The following is a 16,587-nucleotide window of genomic DNA, read 5'->3' as shown; positions in this document are numbered from 1 at the left end:
GTGGGAGACACCTCCCAACAGGGATCAACAGACACCTCTGGCTGGCACCTGGTGGGTGCCCCACTGGAACGAAGCTTCCAGAGGAAGGAACAGGTAGCAGTCTTTGCTGTTCTGCAGCCTCTGCTGGTGATACCCAGGAAAACAGGGTCTGGAGTGGACCCCCAGCAAACTTCAGCAGACCTGCAGCAGAGGGGCCTGACTGTTAGAAGGAAAACTAACAAACAGAAAAAAATAGCATCAACATCAACAAAAAGGATGTCCACATAGAAACCCCAACCCAAGGTCACCAACATCAAAGACCAAAGGTAGATAAATCCATGAAGATGAGGAAAAACCAGCACAAAAAGGCTGAAAATTCCAAAAACCAGAACGCCTCTTCTCCTCCAAAGGATCACAGCTCCTCACCAGCAAGACAGCAAAACTGGACAGAGAATGTTTGACAACTTGACAGAAGTAGGCTTCAGAAGGTGGGTAATAACAAACTCCTCCAAGCTAAAGGAGCATGTTCTAGCTCAATGCAAGGATGCTAAGAACCTTGAAAAATGGTTAGAGAAATTGCTAACTAGAATAACCAGTTTAGAGAAGAACATAAATGACCTAATGGAGCTGAAAAACACAGCACGACAACTTTGGGAAACATACACAAGTAACAATAGCCAAATCAATCAAGCAGAATAAAGGATATCAGAGATTGAAGATCAACTGAATGAAATAAAGCATGAAGACAAAAATAGAGAAAAAAGAATGAAAAGGAATGAGCAAAGCCTCCAAGAAATATGGGTCTATACGAAAAGACCAAACCTACATTTGATTAGTGTACCTGAAAGTAACAGGGAGAATGGAACCAAGCTGGAAAACACTCTTCAGGATATTATCCAGGTGAACTTCCCCAACCCAGCAAGACAGGCTAACATTCAAATTCAGGAAATACAGAGAATACCACAAAGATACTCCTTGAGAAGAGCAACCTCAAGACATATAATTGTCATATTCACCAAAGTTGAAATGAAGGAAAAAATGTTAAGGGCAGTCAGAGAGAAAGGTCAGGTTACCCACAAAGGGAAACCCATCAGACTAACAGCAGATCTCTCGGCAGAAACCCTACAAGCCAGAGGAGAGTGGGGGCCAACATTCAACATTCTTAAAGAAAAGAATTTTCAACCCAGAATTTCATATCCAGCCAAACTAAGCTCCATAAGCAAAGAGAAAAAAAATCCTTTACAGAAAAGCAAATGCTGAGAGATTTTCTCACCACCAGGCCTGCCTTACAAGAGCTCCTGAAGGAAGCACTAAATATGCAAAGGAAAAATCAGTACCAGCCATTGCAAAACCAAACCGAAATGTAAAGACCATTGACACTATGAAGAAATTGCATCAACTAATGGACAAACTAACCAACTAGCATCATAATGATAGAATCAAATTCACATACAACAATATTAACCTTAAATATAAATGGGACAGAAGGCCCAATTAAAAGACACAGACTTTTAGATAAAATTAGATAGAGTCAAGAACCATCAGTGTGCTGTATTCAGGAGACCCATCTCACATGCAAAGACACACATAGGCTCAAAATAAAGGGATGGAAGAATATTTACCAAGAAAATGGAAAGAAAAAAAAAAGAAAAGAAAACAGGGGTTGCAATCCTAGTCTCTGATAAAACAGATTTTACACCAACAAAGATAAAAAAAGACAAAGAAGGGAGTTACATAATGGTAAATGGATCAATGCAACAAGAAGAGCTAGCTATCCTAAATATATATGCACCCAATACAGGAGCACCAAGCTTCATAAAGCAAGTTCTTAGAGACCTATAGAGAGACTTAGACTCCCACACAGTAAGAGTGGGAGACTTTAACACCCCACTGTCAATATTAGACAGATCAACAAGACAGAAAATTAAAAAGGATATTCAGGACTTGAACTCAGCTCTGGACAAAGTGGACCTAATAGACATCCACAGAACTCTCCACCCCAAATCAACAGAATATACTTTCTTCTCAGCACCACATTGCACTTATTCTAAAATCAATCACAAAATTGGAAGTAAAACACTCCTCAGCAAATGGAAAAGAACAGAAGTCATAACAAACAGTCTCTCAGACCACAGTGCAATCAAATTAGTACTCAGGATTAAGAAACTCACTCAAAACCACAGAACTACATGGAAACTGAACAACTTGCTCCTAAGTGACTACTGGGTAAATAACGAAATTAAGGCAGAAATAAACAATTTATTGAAAACCAATTAAAACAAAGACACAATGTACCAGAATCTCTGGGACACCGCTGAAGCAGTGTTTAGCAGAAGATAAGAAATAACTAAGATCAGAGCAAAACTGAAAGAGATAGAGACGTGAAAAACCCTTCAAAAAGTCAGTGAATCCAGGAGTTGGTTTTATTGAAAAGATCAACAAAATAGATAGACCACTAGCTAGACTAACAAAGAAGAAAAGAGAGAAGGAAACAGACACAATAAAAAATGATAAAGGGGAGATAACTACTGATCCCAAAGTAATGCATACTACCATCAGAGAATACTATAAACACCTCTACACAAATAAACTAGAAAATCTAGAAGAAATAGATAAATTCCTGGACATATACACCCTCCCAAGACTAAACCAGGAAGAAGTGGAATCCCTGAATGGAACAATAACAAGTTCTGAAATTGAGGCAGTAATTAATAGCCTACCAACCAAAAAAAGCTTAGGACCAGACAGATTCACAGCCAAATTCTACCAGAGGTACAAAGAGGAGCTGGTACCATTTTTCTAAAACTATTCCAAGCAACAGAAAAAGAGGAACTCCTCCTTAACTCACTTTATAAGGCCAGTATCATCCTGATACCAAAACCTGGTGGAGACACAAAAAAAAAATTGAAAATTTTAGGCCATTATCCATGATGAATATCGATGTAAAAATCCTCAATAAAATACTGGCAAACCTAATCCAGCAGCACATCAAAGAGCTTGTCCAGGGGTGGTCATCCCTTGGATGCAAGGCTGGTCCAACATATGCAAATAAATAAATGTAATCCATCACATAAACAGAGCCAATGTTCTTCAGCTCAATACTTCCCAGTATTTTTGACAGCATTATTTTGGTTATCTTTATATACAGAAAATTCCCAAATGACTTCACTAGTACATTTTACCAAACATTTAATGAAAATAGAATGACAATCTGTTAAAAACGATGTGACATATGAAGAAAAGGAGAACATTCCCCAACTCATTTTATAGGCCAGCATAATCACTGATACTAAAAATCTAAGTAGGATATGACAAGAGACATTTCAGGTCAATATTACTCAAGAACATACATGAAAAATCCCAAATAATATAATAGCTATTCGAATCTAGCAATATATTAAAAATACAATATATCTGAACCAAGTGGGGTTTACTCCAGAAAGGCAAGGTTGGTTTAACAATACGAAGTTGAGCAGTGTAATTCATTACAGCATAATTAAGGGCAAAAATGAAGTGTTCATCTCTATAGATGCTGAAAAAATTGATAAAATTCCATATCCATTTATAGGGGTAAAAAGCTCCTCTAAACAAACTATTAATAAAAGGGAACTTTCTTAAACTGATAAAATTATCTACAGAAAAAAAGCTACAACAAAAATCGTACTAAATGATGAATTGCTAGAAGCTTTTCCTTTACGACTGAGAACAAGACAAGTTTGCCTGTTACCACCTCTTCTATTCATTGTTGTACTGGAGGACCTTAACAGAGAAATAAGGTAAGATGGAAACTTGGAACTGATACAGAGGAGAATAAAAATAACTGAACTCTACAAATTTGCTTGGCCCTGCTTTATTTTGGGAAAGGTGTGGCTAGGACTAATTTGTTCTAAGTTTTGTGTGTATATATATATATTTTTTTAACATTTCTTATATTTGGTTCTATGCAAGTGAAATGGCATATCTGGGAAAAAATATAAAATGATGTTAGTGGCCATTTGAATTGACTTCTGAAGGGAGGAGACATTTTGAATCAGCCTTGTTCTAGTCAATGGGGCTTTCGGAGGCTTAGTGAAAATCCGTACTTGTGCCCTATTCAGGGCAATGTCGCTGGAATATCTTATTTTGATTTTACTATGGCTGACAACAGGCGGAGTACAGAAAGAGTATTATTTTGGAAGATATTTTCTCTGGGGCTGTTTTTTTATAACAAAATCAACAGGGTACTGATATATGATTGGATACTGAAGCACTGACTGATCAGTATTATGACTCACCTACTCTTAAAGAAAAGGACATACATCTGGCTATTGCACATGCACGAAAATGTCTACGCTTGTTGCTAATGGATGAGTAAGCTTAGCTTCAACAATCGGAATGAAAATAAAACAATTTATTTTAAGACTTGCTATTACTAGACAAGTTCAAATGACAAGGATGATCATGATAGAATTAATAAAGATCTTTGCATGGTAGACTGACAGGCCATGCAGATATGAAGGAAGCCATAGATGTAACCTACATAGACATCAGTGGAGCTTTGATTATATTAAAATGATATTCTCCTCCAAAAGAGATGAACATTTCTCTACTATTCTTAAATATCTACTGGGAGGATGATAGGAAGGAAAAGGTAATTGAGGGAGTCACTGGGCAAGTGAAAAGTATAGTCAGCATGAATATACTTGGGAGTGGGGTCATAGGTTCGTAAGTGAATTTAGGATGTTTCCATAGATGGCGTTAACCTTGTTTCCTTTTTTTTTTTTTAATTATACTTTAAGTTCTAGGGTACATGTGCACAATGTGCAGGTTTGTTACATATGTATACATGTGCCATGTTGGTGTGCTGCACCCATCAACGCTTCCTTTTTAGTCTGACTCAAGTGGTTACAACTAAACATGGTGAGTTTTTTCCAATGATTTGGCTGCTATTGGGCTGCATATATGCAATGTCAAAACAGCAGAACACTTTTGAAACTTTGCCAACGTGGGTGATTGACTCACACAACCAGTTACAAATAAATGTTTAAGGGTCTTCCTTATACTGAAGAGCTGATGTTTAAATTCATCTTACTTCTCACAAACACATAAAGTGTGATAAAGCTTGTTGCTCCTGGGTAGGCAATGAAATGAAAGATCAGCAGCACACCACTGAAAAGATGTGAGTGTAGCCATATGTTGAGCATCACTAACAATTATGGAATGCTTTAAAATAGATAGGTATTCACATATTGAAGCTGTAAGTTTCAGTTATTTATCTCCTTTGATGCAGCCATCTGAACCAAATATTGAGATTTGGTTTTTCTTTTTTCTTTTCTTTTCTTTTCTATTTTTTTTTTTTTTTTTTTTTTTGAGACAGGGTTTAGCTCTGTCACCAGGCTGGAGTGCAGAGGCACAATCTCAGCTCACTACAGCCTTGATCTCCCAGGCTCAAGCAATCCTCCCACATTAGCCTCCTGAGTAGCTGGAACCACAGGCAAGTGCCACTACACCTGGCTTTTTTTTTTTTTTTTGGTAGAGACGGGGTTTCGCCGTGTTGGCCAGGCTTGTCTTGAACTCCTAGTCTCAAGCAATCCTCCTACCTCGGCCTCCCAAAGTGCTGGGATTACAGGTGTGAGGCACTGTACCTAGCCAAAATTTGGTTTTCTGATGTGATTTCAGGATTCTAGATTGGGTGCTGTTTCTCCTACACTTTCCTTCCCTCGGTCTCCATGCTAGGTTGTTCAGAGTATGCAGTGTACAGGGTCAACACATTTGAGGAGGCACCATTCACACTGGGGACATGTACAGAACTAACTTACCTGGGAACGCTGCAGGTGAGTGTAGACATTCCAGGCCTCTTGGCTGAGTCCTGAAGCAGCAAGAAAGCGCCTTCTACTCCACAAACGTTCACTTTCTCAACTGGTCATGCGCACCTCAGCAGGGCCTGCACGCTCACATTTACTTGGAGATGAACATGTGCACATGGCTATGCTTTCTTCTGGCTGTACTCTGAGTACCTGGATTCCAACGTTTCCTCTTACTCTGAATTTGTCATGGTCACCTCATCTGGGGGTGGAGTATGTGCACTTCTTAGGTTTTATGTGCTGGGCAGGAGGTAAGTGCACAGGAATATATGGTTTTGTGTGTGTGTGTATGTGTGTGTGTGTGTGTGTGTGTGTGTGTGTGTACATAAGCAGCTGCCACCCTCAGGCTCTGGGATGATCTTAGTACTCAAGTGGAGTACATTCGAATAGGCTTTGTCCAGTCCCTAGAGCTAGTGTTCCCCTGATTCCTTTTCTCTCTCTCCCGCCCTTCTCTATTTTTTTCACACACTGGCTACCTCTATGGTCACTGTGCTGGGCTGAAAAAAATGACATCTCCCCCGAGATATAGTCACTTCCTAAGCCCCAGAATCTGTAAATATTTCCTTACGTGTAAAGAGTAAGTATTACCTTATATGGCAAAATATGTGATTAAGTTAAAGATATTGACGCACAGTGTTTATCTGGAATTTTCTCAGTGGGGCCTAAATGCAATCACATGTATCATTGTAAGAGATAGGCAGAGGGAGTTTAGAGACAAATACAGTCACCTAATGTGGCCAGAGGGGTCAACAGCTGTTACTGTGTATGACTGTTGGGATTACACATTAATATATATATCTTAGCTTTCTATTGCTGCATAACAAATTGCCACAAACTTAATAACTTACAACAACAAATATTTATTGTCTCCCAGTTTTTGTGTGTCAGGACTCTGGGCATGGCTTAGTTGGGTCCTCTGCCAGGCTGCAATCCAGGTGTCAGCCAGAGCTGAGTTCTCATCTGGAGGCTCAACTGACAATGGATCTGCTACCAAGCTCTTGTGGTCATTGGCAGAGTTCATTTCCTTATGTTTGTAAGACTGAGGACTCTGGCTTCTTCCTGGTTATTGGCTTGAGGCCTCCCTCAGCTCCTAGAGGCTTCCACAGTTCCTTGCCACATAGCCCTTTCCATAGGTCCACTCAACATGGTGGCTTACCTCTCCAAAGCCAGCAAGAAAGAAAGATAGCAAGTTAGCTAGTAAGATGGAGTTATATAATGTAATGGTTACAAGCAAGTCACAGGCCCCACTGCACTCAAAGAGAGGGAACCATACAAAGGTATGAACTCCAGGGGGTGGGGATCATAAGGCCACCTTAAAGCCCGTCTACTACAATACATTCATTTAAGAAATTATATGGAAAGATGCTGGTCAAAGGGTACAAAGATTTTTGTAGGATAAATAAGTTTTGGAGAGCTAATACACAGTCTGGTGACTATAATTAACAATACTGTATTGTATACGTAGAAGTTGCTAAGAGGGTAGATCTTGAGTGTTCTCAACACACACACACACGAAAGAAAATGGTAACTATGTAAGATGAGGAACATGTTAATTAGCTTGATCGTGATTATTTCACAATGTGTATGTATATCAAAACATCAAATTGTACACCTCAAATATATACAATTTTTATTTGTCAATTATACCTCAGTAAAGCTGAAAATAAATTATTAAAGAATGAGAACCTTTTCCTAATTCACACGAAAGTATCACATCGGTTAGTAGCAGCTTTTTGTCCACCCCAACGCGCTATTTTTTTTCTGACAAAAGTGTGCTAAAATGATAAATCCAGGGACAGACATGTAATTATTAGCTGATGGAAAGCAATAAAATTGGAGAGGATGTAATCATGGTGTAGTTTTACAGGCGTTCTTTCCATTTTGATAACATTTATTAGAATGTGCCTGGTTTTACAAAACAGAAATCTTAATAAATAAACCACCACAACTTGAAATATCTCCTATTGGCTCAAATTATTCTTTTTTATCAGACAAATTATCTCCTAAACAGGTTCTATAAATATGCATTTGTTATAAAGCTGTGTGTTCATCTTAGTGAATTTAGAAAGTAGGGGTTGCTCATTAGTGTTGATCTAGTTTCTCTGGGTTCCTCTAACTAGAAAGTATGATGAGCTATAGGGTGTTGAATGAGAAATACTTGAAAATAATTTTCTTCTTCTTCAAAATCTTGTCCATTCTCATTGACCCAAGCAGGTTTTAGGCCTGAGTCACCACTTACCTGGACTGTTGCCAAAGACTCCAGACTTCTCTAATTCTAGTCTATGCCTCTCTGATTTGTGTTTCTCCTCAGCTTACATACTTTTTGTAGTGCTTCATTCCCTTCACCTTAAATTTGGAGTCCCTTTGACTGTTCTCCTACTGGCCACTTCCTTCAGGCTCTTCCTATCAGAGTGAAGGAGGGAAACATGCTCTTATATGCCATAGGTCTTCGCACATTCTGTTTCTTCTACCTGAAATACCTTCTTCTCCTTCTTCAACTTGTAAACTCCAACTCATTTCTTTAGTGCTTTGTTTTGTTTATGTAATTATTAACTTATATTGTGAAACATTTCAAACATAAAAAATATAGAGAGTAGCATAATAAACAAGCATATCCCTACCATCTGTTTTAAAAATATTGGTATCTTGCCATATTTACCTCAGATGTATATTTTTCCAATTTCTATAGTAAACATTTTCTAACATACAGAAAGTTGAAAGAGTGGTACAAGGAGCACTCATATACCTGGTACTGAGTTTTGACAGTTGTTAATATTTTGCTTATTCATTCTCCTTCTCTCATTTCATTTATTTTATTTATTACTACCTCCCCCAACACCACATATACGTGGAACATTTAAACCTAAGTTAAGTCATTGCAGGCATCATCACGACACTTCACCCCAAAATATTTCCACATACCTCTCCTAAGAGTAAGGTGTTCTCCTATATAACCTCCACATCATTGCTGCACCCACGAAAATTGACAAGAGTTCCCTTACCTCATGTAATACTCTGTCAATACAAAAAGGCAATTTTTCCCCGAAATATCTTTTTATAACTTTTTTTTCTGTACAACATCCATTCAAATTTCACTCATTACATTTGGTTTTGTTTCTTTAAACTATTTCATTCTAGAATGGTCATCCCTACAATTTTTTCTTATGATACTGACTTTTTGAAGTCATCAGGACAATTGACTAAGTGGCATAATGCATAATCTGGACTTTTCAGAATCTTTCCTCGTGCTTTCATTTAACGTTTACTTTAGAACATATGTCTCCTGATAACTGAACGTTTTCCTCTTTCCCATGACTCTTTTATCTAATAGTTTTAGCATACCTTGATGCCTGAATCAATGATATAATTAGTGATTCTAAGATGGTAATTTTCTAATTCTTTCAATTATTCCACATTTATTAGTTGACAGTCTGCTAAAAAGAAGAGCATTTATCACTGAATAACTGGGAGTGAACTCCAGTTTTTCCTCCAGGGTGATTACTTCATTCTTTTCCTTTAATTAGCAATTTTTAAAGTAAGTCATCTCCGTTGATGGCAGATGAGTGGGTTTTCCCTTCTTTTCTTCCTTTTGAGTATTATTATGGGCTATCTTAGTTTGGGTTTCCCCAGAAACAGACCCTGAGACAGAACTCAAGTGAAGGTAGTTATTTAGAAAGTGATTCCAAAGACACTGGTAGAGGAGTAGGGAAATGAGACAGGGAAGAGATGGAAAATAATCAGGGAGTGTTACTTAGGGGCTCACCACTGCAATTAACTAGAACTTAATCCTGATGCAGAAAAGAGCCACGTAACGCATGTGCCATAGAGCATCTCATTTGAGAGGTATTTATTCACCAATTTCTGTCAGTCATTCTTTGAAGACTGCTCCTAGGAGCATTAATTAGTTGGTATTATCAGCTGGCCATGTGGGCAGACAAAAGGGCTCCATTATCCAGAGAAAGCCCTCCAGCAAAGAAACCCAGGTGCTGGCAGGTACTGGCACTCAGAAGTCTACTGATGAAGGGGTATGAGTAAGGCACCAACAATTAAGGTCAGCTACACTGATTCATGAGTTTTTCTTTATTAAGTGTGTTACCATCACTTATTAAAATCTCCCAAATTTGGCCAGTGGGAACCTTTTCAAGCCTACTTGCCCTGGATTCTTTTGGTACACTTTCATTTGCTTTGGGCACTTTGTAACTTTCTGACACATGATGAACCAGACTCACTTCATACTTCCTCTGTCCCAGACCTGGAATTAACCATTTCTCCAAGAAGTTCTGATTCATATTACGAAGAAAGCTAGGATCTGAGAGCTAAAAATACTCCCTGTTACTGAGTGTGGGATTGCTTCTTGGCCCTTTGTGTGGGCTAGTTTCACAAGTTCACATTGAAATTTTCAATTCAAATTTATCCAGAATTCTTTATTTATTTTTAACTTTTGTTTTCTCTTACACTGAATATATGGTTTCTAGTAACACTATTATTTAAAAATCAGTATACCAATATTACTACTGAGTAAATATTATTATAATTTCTTTGCAATTCTTTTTGTTCTTACTATGTCCTAATAACTATATACAGAGTATTGTGCTCTACAATTACCTGAAATAATTTTCTCTCTCTTTCTTTTGTGCTTTCTTTTTAAATATTTTGATATAGTTATGATCATTTCTTGTCATTTTAGAGGTTTCTTTTATTTTTGAATATAGTAAAACGTTTACACAGTGCATATATCAAAACACATATAAGAAAATACTCAGAAAATCTGCCTTTTTTAGTTTTCTGGTTTGCCTTTCCTGTGCTTGTTTTTCCATACGTATTTATATTTCCCATACTTTCTTACCAAGATGGTAGGCTAGTATACATACTCTTATGTACTTTGCCTTTTCCTTTTAACAGTATATCCTGGAGCTGAGTTTACTTCAATTCATAGAGATCTTCCTCATCATCTTCTAAAGTTGCATAGCACTCCATTTTGTGGCAGTAACAGTTCATACCACTGCTGTTGAATGACATTGGGTTGATTCCAAATTTTTGCTTTCTCAAGTTGCAATGGATAATCTTGTGTGTGTGTATGAATTTATAAAGGTGCGACTTTAGAGTAGATTATCTGACATTCATAGCCTCATCAGTAGTTCGTTGTGATTAATGCACTTGTTTATTCCTATTATACTCATATTATTTATACTGTTGCACTTTTCCTTCTAAAGCCTTTTGCCTCCAAGTTTCCTTTTGTCTCAGTGCGTTGGCGAATACCTCCAATACAATGTTAAGAGTAGTGGACATAGTGAGATCCTTGCAGTGTTTCTAACTATAGTGTGACTGCCTGCACTGATTCCCTATTAAGTAAGATGCTGGCTTTATTCAATCTTATTTTATCACGATAAAGAAGGCCCAATGCCTATTTTATCAAGTGTTTTAAAAGAATGGGCTTTGACTATTACCAGATGCTTTTTTATTTAACATGTATGGATACATAATTTTAAAGATATATTAATATAAAGCATTACATTAATAACTTTTTTAAAATATTGCAACTTTCTTACATTCTTGGAATAAACCCTGTTTGTTAGTGATATGTGAGGAGCTCTGTGGACCCGCTCCCTAGTGAAACTGCTTGAAATTATAAAAAACAAATAAGCGTTTAAAGTCTCTGGGAATAGCCCTACGGGCATAATGAAAATGAAGAAACATTTATTCAAGATGATATACTGAAACTCAAGAAGAACTTTAAGAGTCTGTGGTATTTGTACCCTCCCTCCCTTCTCTCAGTTCTGTAAGTCAGGAACTCCACTCAATACTGGTATAGCCAAGAATACAGGGTTCCTTTTTCTCCCAGCTCCCAGTTGAGGGCTGTCTTACTGGAAGAGGCACAAAATCAATCACCATTTCTCATCCTGCCGTCAACTGTCTGTTGCTGAATCTAAGCTCTGGGCAAGTGCAGGTGAGACGGAGGGGCTCCCTTCTTCTGCCCAGCCCTCACTTGTGGAATGGAGTCTCTCTACCTTGGGTATGTTGCCACTGAGAATACTAGGACCCCAATCACCTTTAACCCAGCTCAAGGCACATGAGTTCCATGCTGCAACAGGCAAGCAGGGAAGACCTGGTTTCATCTAGGTTTCTGAACATAATTATAATGACTACTTTGTAGTGTTTAATCTGTCAAATCTGACATTTGGTCACTCAGAATTTCTGCTGCTTGATTTTTGTTTGTTTGGTCGGTTGGTTTGTAGTATATGGGTTTTACCTTCTTGTCTTTTTGCATGTCTTGTAATTTTTGTGTTGAAAACAAAAAAATTAGATAATATATTGTAGCAACTCTGGGAAGTAGTTACTCCTTTTCAGGGCTTATTATTTGCTTGTTTACTTGTTTAATTACCAGCAAAATTATTTCAGTGAAGTCTATTTACCTATACAGTGTGAATCCCCTGATGTTGCTTTTCATTGCAGTGCAGCCTTAGATGTACCCACAGTCATGCTGGGATGACAGTGGTTTTGGCAGGGCTCTCTATTACTGTCTCTTTCCCTGACCCCATCCAGCAGTTGAGCTTCACTAATTGCTGTCTCATTGCTGTATGTTTCAAACAATGACTTAGGATAAAAATTGCTTCCCCATAAATCCAATGAAATTTGGGCTCCTTTGAAGGGATAGTTCCCAGAGATACTATTTGAAATTAATTATTACTTCAGAAGGGCCCTTCAACTTTCTCTTTCCCTATTTCTCTCTGGAAAACTAGCCAGCCTACAATTTACTTTGTTGTTCCACCTATCAGACTCCTCTTGAGTCTGGGTGGCCTCTGTGACTTTTTTTTGATCAACCGAATGCCATGGAAGTGATATAAGAAATATGAGATCACCGTACTGCGAGCAAGCCCAGGTTATCCATGTGGAGACAGAGAGTTCACATAAAGGAGCATCAAGGCACCACATAATTGAGTTAATATTTCTTGGACATTCCAGACAGCTCAGCCACCAATTAAATGCAGCTGAGTGTATTATCCTAGCCACCACATAAAACAGAAAATGTTCCAGCTGATCCCTGCCCGAATTCTTGACCCACAGAATCATGAGAAATAACAAATTGTTGTTTTCAGACTCAGTGTGCATTGTTAGAAATGGAAAACTGAAATGCCTATACTGTTATAAAGAAAATCCTTGTAACTTTTTCTAAAAGTTCAGAAGTTTTACATTTTGCATTAAAATCTTTTTTCAGGTGTAGATGGAGTCACCTGGAGCTTAATGAGCTGCACCCAGGTATCATAGGCAATGGCCAAGAACAAATCAAGAGAACAGGGCTGGCTGAGTGCAGTGGCTCACACCTGTAATCCCAGCACTTTGGGAAGCCAAGGCAGGAGGATCACTTGAGCCCAGGAGTTTGAGACTAGCCTGGGCAACATAGTGAGACCCTCGTCTCTGTAAAAAAATTTTTTTTAAAATTAGCCAAGTGTGGTGGCATGGGCCAGTGGTTCCAGCTACTTGAGAGGCTGAGGTGGGAGGATCACTTGAGCCAGGAGGTGGGAGGTTGAGGCTGCAATGAGCCTTGATGTTGCCATTGCACTCCAGGCTTTGTGACAGAAGGAGGCTTTATCTCAGGAAAACAAAAATTTAAAAAAAAAAATAGGGCAGAAGTCCAGAAATGTATTTTACATAGCCAGCCAAAAAAAAACCTTTAAGACTAAAAACAAAGCAAAACCAGTTACTACTAATATTAAGAGGATAAATATGAATGATGAAAAGGTTAAAGTGAGTAAAGCTTTGGTAAGTATACAAAATGAACTTGCATGCTTCTCAAAGGGCCTTTCTTTTGAACCTCTGCAGAATGAACTGATTCCTCAGCAGGTCATTAAAGAAAATCAGCTAATGTTGATGAAGCTACAGAATTAATGGCTCACCTGTAATACAGTAGTGATGCATCCAATTCCCCCAAAAGACCAATAAATAAATGTTTTATACAAAAAAAGTCTTTCTTCAACCTAGAATGCATTCACATATTATGAGGGTTAGAAATCCAAGGTTGTTTTATTATACCATTTGTTGTATAATCCACATTTTCCCCCACTGGTTTGTAAGATCACATCTGTCATAAGCAAGTGGAACAAATTGTCCAGAAATAAACTATGCATATATGGAAAGACCATATTTATCTAGCCATATGCTAGTACCATGCAGTATTAACTGTAATTTTACCATGATTGTGATATTTGAGATGGCAAACAATGCTGCCCCTGTATCCAGTTATTTGTAATTTTTTTACTATTGTCATGTGACTCTTGGGATTAGTTTGTCAAGGTTTATGTAAAATCCTGTTTGGATTTTAATCAAAATTGCGGTGAAATTGTTCTCTAGAGATGTCTTGTACATATTTGCTGAGCTTATTTCTAGATACCTAATGACTATTGTTCCTTGTGAATAGAGTGTTTTTTCAATAGCATTTAAAAATTAGTTAATAATATATAGGAATGCTGTTGATGTTTGTATGTTAAGGATATACTGAACAAGCTTGCCAAATCTTAAATCAAATTATTTTATTCAAAATTCTCTTTTATTTTCTGTGTAAACAGTAATAGATAGAAATGAGAATAGATATGCTAAATTATGAAATGGTATTACTTTGTATTTTAACTTGCATTTTCTTGCTTATTAATGAAGATGAACATCTCTTCATTTGTTGGTCATTTGGGTTTCTTATTAATTCTTCCTTTCCTAAGAATTCCTGTTCCTACTTCCTAGTCTGCCCATTCAGGGATCCTATTCCTGTTCTGACTTGAATAGAATTGAACACCGAATTATTTTATTTTAAAAAATCTGTACTGTTATGTAGGATTTTGCATACTTAATATTGCATTTATGTACATTTTCCCCTTGTAATTATCTCAGAATATGGCTTTATTTGGAGATAGGAGCTTTATTAATTTCTTGAAACAACCTTCTTTTCAGTGTATTGATCTTCTGTATTTTTTTGTTTTCTATTTCACTACATTTATCTCATATTTATTATCTTTTCCTCTTCATACTTTAGGTTTAATTATATTTTTTCTAACTTTTCCATTGAACGCTTACCTTTAGTTAGAATTCATTTAATATTTTAAACAATGAATTTAAGCTACTGATTTTCTCTAACTGCCATTTTAGCTGTAGCTCCCAAATTTTGATGTCATTCTTTTGTTAAAGTTTACTTTCTAAACATTTAAAAATTTATCTTATGATTTCTCTTTAACCTGAAATTCTTAGCCCTTGAATTTCAAAAGTATACACATGTGAAAGATTCTTCAATTGTATTTTATTTTTAACCCTGAAGAAATTCCCGTCATTTTATTACATATGATCCACAGGTCCAGCTAATAGAATATAATTGGAAATTAAGTGTATTAGGTTTTGTTTACTAGAATTCTTAGTGGCTGCAGGAGGAATACTTCTATTTGCTTCAGTCTTCCAGCTGGTTTAACTGAGACAATAATAAAATATAACCTTTTTTTTTTTCTAGCAATAACCTCAAACAATCAAATCTTTCTGGCAATCAGACTGACTGTCAGTGTGCAAAGGCAATAATATACTGCCCATAGCTTTACAAGGTAAATATCTGTGTTAGCATCCTAAAATGTTTTAAGCTTTGATGGGACTTGCGTCTAACTTTGAGGAGAATAATCCCTAAAAGACTCGAGGTAGAGCCAACCTAAAAGTATTTTAGGAGGAACTGTGAAGCTATGCAAAGAAATAGAACTACTTTTGATTTTTAAGGTTTTTTGAATTTAATTGCATTGTGGTCATAAAATATGATATATGAGATATCAATTCCTCATACTTTTTGAGATTATTTTTGTGACATAGTGTTTCGTCAGTTTTTGTAATTGTTCCAAGTGTACTTAAACTATGGTCTCTGTTGGGTTCATGCCATTCTCTGTCTTTCTGTATATAAATATATATGTGTATGTACATATATACACACACACACACACACATATATATATACTTACAAACTGTTTTCCAAGACTCAAATCTATGCTCTTACTTTGCTTGCTTGATCTATCAATTTATGATAGAATTATGTTTTTTTTCATAATACTTTAAGTTCTAGAGTACATGTGTACAACGTGCAGGTTTGTTACATATGTATACATGTGCCATGTTGGTGTGCTACACCTATTAACTCGTCATTTACATTAGGCATATCTCCTAATGCTATCCCTCCCCCCTCCCCCCACCCCACAACAGGCCCCAGTGTGTAATGTTCCCCTTCCTGTTACCAAGTGTTCTCATTGTTCAATTCCCACCTATGGGTGAGAACATGTGGTGGTTGGTTTTTTGTCCTTGCGATAGTTTGCTGAGAATGATGGTTTCCAGCTTCATCCATGGCCCTACAAAGGACACAAACTCATCCTTTTTTATGGCTGCATAGTATTCCATGGTGTATATGTGCCACATTTTCTTAATCCAGTCTACATTGATGGGCATTTGGGTTGGTTTCAGGTCTTTGCTATTGTGAATAGTGCCACAATAAACATACGTGTGCATGTGTCTTTATAGCAGCATGATTTATAATCCTTTGGGTATATACCCAGTAATGGGATGGCTGGGTCAAATGGTATTTCTAGTTCTAGATCCTTGAGGAATTGCCACACTGTCTTCCACAGTGGTTGAACTAGTTTACAGTCCCACCAACAGTGTAAAAGTGTTCCTATTTCTCCACATCCTCTCCAGCACCTGTTGTTTCCTGACTTTTTAATGATCGCCATTCTAACTGATGTGAGATGGTATGTCATTG

General features: G+C 37.2%; 1 pseudogene; it reads left to right on the top strand.

Annotated features, from left to right (window-relative positions):
* Positions 1-12,672: 12,672 nt before the first annotated feature.
* On the top strand, positions 12,673-13,723 carry LOC139360691 (ribosomal biogenesis factor-like; annotated as a pseudogene).
* The last annotated feature ends 2,864 nt before the right edge of the window (positions 13,724-16,587 follow it).

The sequence above is a fragment of the Macaca nemestrina genome, chromosome X (genome assembly GCF_043159975.1).
Source record: "Macaca nemestrina isolate mMacNem1 chromosome X, mMacNem.hap1, whole genome shotgun sequence".
Taxonomy (NCBI): Eukaryota; Metazoa; Chordata; class Mammalia; order Primates; family Cercopithecidae; genus Macaca; species Macaca nemestrina.
Note: the sequence above shows the minus strand (reverse complement) of the source record. Positions and strands in the feature narration are given on the sequence as shown.